Raw genomic sequence first — 5,949 nt, forward strand, 5'->3', positions numbered from 1 at the left:
CTTCCGAATGATCCATCCAAAATGTTTGGTTGGATTCGCAGGTCACAGAAGGAGTTCTGCTTCGACGTCAGCCCGAGCCAAAGGACATGCGTTGGCCGGGAATCGAACCCGGGTCAACTGCTTGGAAGGCAGCTATGCTCACCACTATACCAACAACGCAGGCGGAAGTCAGTAGCTTTATTGACGCACTGTGTTCCTAATAAATGTTGTTCAGTTGCATTGACACAATACTTTTTGTTTAAAGCGCAATTAAAAAAAAAAAAAAAAAAAAAAAAAGAGTCCAAACAATGACCCCTGCTACGGGTAGTGTTGCAAGTGTTATGCGACTTCAGCTAATGATGGGTCCATCCGAAATTATTCCATCCAAAAGTTTTGGGTGGAGGCACAGGTCACAGAGGGAGTTCTGCTTCGACGTCAGCCCGAGCCAAAGGATATGCGTTGGCCGGGAATCGAATCCGTGTCAACTGCTTGGAAGGCAGCTATGCTCACCACTATACCACCAACGCAGTCAGCAGTCAGCAACTTGCGCCGTCACTAAGAAGGCTCGAAGTGCACGAGTCGCCGATAGGGCTAGAGGAGCAGATGAGATCTCTGTTTGGACCCGTCACTAAAGAGAGCCTTCAAGAATTTGCATCCCGTCACGTACAAGAAAGCGCTGCCTTCCCATCCGGCTAAATAAACACAAAGTGGTCAAACGCAGAGAGTGCCTATAATAACCAAAAGCCCAATCAAGGCAATCTCTTTCTCATGCCTCTATCTGAAAAGTTGGATAAAATCTTATATGAAAAAAAAGTCTTTTAAAGAAATCCCTTATTCCGAGGTCACCGTAGCCACCAGATCCAGTCTGTATCCGCTTCAGTCACCCGGATCCAGTCCGTATCCAGAGAAGATGGTGGATCAACACCTAGAAAGGACCTCTATGGCCCAGAAACACAGTGGAGACCGTGACAACTAGATGAGCCGCAGATACAAATCCCTTGTAAAGACCACCTGGACAAGACCACAGGAAACAGATGATTCTTCTGCACAGTCTGACATTCCTGCAGCCTGGAGCTGATCTACTGGTTTCGTCTGACAAGGGGAGAACTGTCTCCCCGACTGAGCCTGGTTTCTCACCGGGTTTTTTCTCCATCCTTTCACCGATCGAGTTTTGGTTTCTTCCCTCTGTCGCTTCTGGCAGGCGGAGCTGGGGACACTTCAAGTACAGCGATATCGTTGACTTGATTGCAAATTATTGCACAGATACTATTTAAACTGAACTTAGCTGAATGATGTCATCAAAGAGTTCAATAACGAAATGCCTTTAACTGTCATTTTGCTTTTTGACGCACTGTGTTCCTAATTAATGTTGTTCAGTTGCATTGACGCAATACTTTCTGTTTAAAGCGCAATTAAAAAAAAAAAAACAAAAAAAAAAGAGTCCAAACAATGACCCCTGCTACGGGTAGTGTTCCAAGTGTTATGCGACTTCAGCTAATGATGGGTCCATCAGAAATTTTACGGTGCTAGGGCTGGGTCTGCGTCAGAAGAAGCCATGCATTGTTTAGTTATGTCAGTGCAGTGCCGTCAGTTGGGGGAGAAACGGCAGCATGCACGGCTCCTCGTTAGTATAGTGGACAGTATCTCCGCCTGTCACGCGGAAGACCGGGGTTCGATTCCCCGACGGGGAGAGCTGGTTCTTTTCGTCTTCCGAATGATCCATCCAAAATGTTTGGTTGGATTCGCAGGTCACAGAAGGAGTTCTGCTTCGACGTCAGCCCGAGCCAAAGGACATGCGTTGGCCGGGAATCGAACCCGGGTCAACTGCTTGGAAGGCAGCTATGCTCACCACTATACCAACAACGCAGGCGGAAGTCAGTAGCTTTATTGACGCACTGTGTTCCTAATAAATGTTGTTCAGTTGCATTGACACAATACTTTTTGTTTAAAGCGCAATTAAAAAAAAAAAAAAAAAAAAAAAAGAGTCCAAACAATGACCCCTGCTACGGGTAGTGTTGCAAGTGTTATGCGACTTCAGCTAATGATGGGTCCATCCGAAATTATTCCATCCAAAAGTTTTGGGTGGAGGCACAGGTCACAGAGGGAGTTCTGCTTCGACGTCAGCCCGAGCCAAAGGACATGCGCACTGCTCTCTCCAACTGCTTGGAAGGCAGCTATGCTCACCACTATACCACCAACGCAGTCAGCAGTCAGCAACTTGCGCCGTCACTAAGAAGGCTCGAAGTGCACGAGTCGCCGATAGGGCTAGAGGAGCAGATGAGATCTTTGTTTGGACCCGTCACTAAAGAGAGCCTTCAAGAATTTGCATCCCGTCACGTACAAGAAAGCGCTGCCTTCCCATCCGGCTAAATAAACACGAAGTGGTCAAACGCAGAGAGTGCCTATAATAACCAAAAGCCCAATCAAGGCAATCTCTTTCTCATGCCTCTATCTGAAAAGTTGGATAAAATCTTATATGAAAAAAAAAGTCTTTTAAAGAAATCCCTTATTCCGAGGTCACCGTAGCCACCAGATCCAGTCTGTATCCGCTTCAGTCACCCGGATCCAGTCCGTATACAGAGAAGATGGTGGATCAACACCTAGAAAGGACCTCTATGGCCCAGAAACACAGCGGAGACCGTGACAACTAGATGAGCCGCAGATACAAATCCCCTGTAAAGACCACCTGGACAAGACCACAGGAAACAGATGATTCTTCTGCACAGTCTGACATTCCTGCAGCCTGGAGCTGATCTACCTGTTTCGTCTGACAAGGGGAGAACTGTCTCCCCGATTGAGCCTGGTTTCTCACCGGGTTTTTTCTCCATCCTTTCACCGATCGAGTTTTGGTTTCTTCCCTCTGTCGCTTCTGGCAGGCGGAGCTGGGGACACTTCATGTACAGCGATATCGTTGACTTGATTGCAAATTATTGCACAGATACTATTTAAACTGAACTTAGCTGAATGATGTCATCAAAGAGTTCAATAACGAAATGCCTTTAACTGTCATTTTGCTTTTTGACGCACTGTGTTCCTAATTAATGTTGTTCAGTTGCATTGACGCAATACTTTCTGTTTAAAGCGCAATTTAAAAAAAAACAAAAAAAAAGAGTCCAAACAATGACCCCTGCTACGGGTAGTGTTCCAAGTGTTATGCGACTTCAGCTAATGATGGGTCCATCAGAAATTTTACGGTGCTAGGGCTGGGTCTGCGTCAGAAGAAGCCATGCATTGTTTAGTTATGTCAGTGCAGTGCCGTCAGTTGGGGGAGAAACGGCAGCATGCACGGCTCCTCGTTAGTATAGTGGACAGTATCTCCGCCTGTCACGCGGAAGACCGGGGTTCGATTCCCCGACGGGGAGAGCTGGTTCTTTTCGTCTTCCGAATGATCCATCCAAAATGTTTGGTTGGATTCGCAGGTCACAGAAGGAGTTCTGCTTCGACGTCAGCCCGAGCCAAAGGACATGCGTTGGCCGGGAATCGAACGCGGGTCAACTGCTTGGAAGGCAGCTATGCTCACCACTATACCAACAACGCAGGCGGAAGTCAGTAGCTTTATTGACGCACTGTGTTCCTAATAAATGTTGTTCAGTTGCATTGACACAATACTTTTTGTTTAAAGCGCAATTAAAAAAAAAAAAAAAAAAAAAGAGTCCAAACAATGACCCCTGCTACGGGTAGTGTTGCAAGTGTTATGCGACTTCAGCTAATGATGGGTCCATCCGAAATTATTCCATCCAAAAGTTTTGGGTGGAGGCACAGGTCACAGAGGGAGTTCTGCTTCGACGTCAGCCCGAGCCAAAGGACATGCGCACTGCTCTTTCCAACTGCTTGGAAGGCAGCTATGCTCACCACTATACCACCAACGCAGTCAGCAGTCAGCAACTTGCGCCGTCACTAAGAAGGCTCGAAGTGCACGAGTCGCCGATAGGGCTAGAGGAGCAGATGAGATCTTTGTTTGGACCCGTCACTAAAGAGAGCCTTCAAGAATTTGCATCCCGTCACGTACAAGAAAGCGCTGCCTTCCCATCCGGCTAAATAAACACGAAGTGGTCAAACGCAGAGAGTGCCTATTCAGACAATGACCAGTGGCAAGCCCTCTCGCAGCATGCTGCCGGACGGTCAAACTGATTCTGCTCTTGACATTTCGATGTAGCTCTGCTGTGAGCAGAGCACCCAAAAATACAGGTCACTCGCAAAAGTTCCCCTCCACGGAAATCTTTAGTAAAAGGCGAAAGATTTATGCGACAATGAAGAGAAACTCGAGCTGTGTCTCCAAACCCTCGGGCCTGTGCGCTGCCTCTGTTAAACTACTACGCTCGCCAAGGGTCATCAAGGGTGACAATGCCTGCCCACATGTGTTTCGTCAGCACCCCCCCCCCCCTACTCCAAAAGGGAGGAGTAAAACTCAAAAAAGTCCTCTCGGTCCACCAATAACCAAAAGCCCAATCAAGGCAATCTCTTTCTCATGCCTCTATCTGAAAAGTTGGATAAAATCTTATATGAAAAAAAAAGTCTTTTAAAGAAATCCCTTATTCCGAGGTCACCGTAGCCACCAGATCCAGTCTGTATCCGCTTCAGTCACCCGGATCCAGTCCGTATCCAGAGAAGATGGTGGATCAACACCTAGAAAGGACCTCTATGGCCCAGAAACACAGCGGAGACCGTGACAACTAGATGAGCCGCAGATACAAATCCCCTGTAAAGACCACCTGGACAAGACCACAGGAAACAGATGATTCTTCTGCACAGTCTGACATTCCTGCAGCCTGGAGCTGATCTACCTGTTTCGTCTGACAAGGGGAGAACTGTCTCCCCGATTGAGCCTGGTTTCTCACCGGGTTTTTTCTCCATCCTTTCACCGATCGAGTTTTGGTTTCTTGCCTCTGTCGCTTCTGGCAGGCGGAGCTGGGGACACTTCATGTACAGCGATATCGTTGACTTGATTGCAAATTATTGCACAGATACTATTTAAACTGAACTTAGCTGAATGATGTCATCAAAGAGTTCAATAACGAAATGCCTTTAACTGTCATTTTGCTTTTTGACGCACTGTGTTCCTAATTAATGTTGTTCAGTTGCATTGACGCAATACTTTCTGTTTAAAGCGCAATTTAAAAAAAAAAAAAAAAGAGTCCAAACAATGACCCCTGCTACGGGTAGTGTTCCAAGTGTTATGCGACTTCAGCTAATGATGGGTCCATCCGAAATTATTCCATCCAAAAGTTTTGGATGGAGGCACAGGTCACAGAGGGAGTTCTGCTTCGACGTCAGCCCGAGCCAAAGGACATGCGTTGGCCGGGAATCGAATCCGGGTCAACTGCTTGGAAGGCAGCTATGCTCACCACTATACCACCAACGCAGTCAGCAGTCAGCAACTTGCGCCGTCACTAAGAAGGCTCGAAGTGCACGAGTCGCCGATAGGGCTAGAGGAGCAGATGAGATCTTTGTTTGGACCCGTCACTAAAGAGAGCCTTCAAGAATTTGCATCCCGTCACGTACAAGAAAGCGCTGCCTTCCCATCCGGCTAAATAAACACGAAGTGGTCAAACGCAGAGAGTGCCTATAATAACCAAAAGCCCAATCATTGCAATCTCTTTCTCATGCCTCTATCTGAAAAGTTGGATAAAATCTTATATGAAAAAAAAAGTCTTTTAAAGAAATCCCTTATTCCGAGGTCACCGTAGCCACCAGATCCAGTCTGTATCCGCTTCAGTCACCCGGATCCAGTCCGTATACAGAGAAGATGGTGGATCAACACCTAGAAAGGACCTCTATGGCCCAGAAACACAGCGGAGACCGTGACAACTAGATGAGCCGCAGATACAAATCCCCTGTAAAGACCACCTGGACAAGACCACAGGAAACAGATGATTCTTCTGCACAGTCTGACATTCCTGCAGCCTGGAGCTGATCTACCTGTTTCGTCTGACAAGGGGAGAACTGTCTCCCCGATTGAGCCTGGTTTCT

General features: G+C 47.1%; 1 non-coding gene across 1 annotated transcript; it reads right to left on the minus strand.

Moving 5' to 3' along the window:
- Positions 1-4,133: 4,133 nt before the first annotated feature.
- On the minus strand, positions 4,134-4,248 carry LOC127980533 (U5 spliceosomal RNA). Its single transcript, XR_008159552.1, has one exon. It is a non-coding gene; the product is annotated as a U5 spliceosomal RNA (small nuclear RNA).
- Between the last annotated feature and the right edge of the window lie 1,701 nt (positions 4,249-5,949).

Source organism: Carassius gibelio, chromosome B19, assembly GCF_023724105.1.
Source record: "Carassius gibelio isolate Cgi1373 ecotype wild population from Czech Republic chromosome B19, carGib1.2-hapl.c, whole genome shotgun sequence".
NCBI classification, from domain to species: domain Eukaryota; kingdom Metazoa; phylum Chordata; class Actinopteri; order Cypriniformes; family Cyprinidae; genus Carassius; species Carassius gibelio.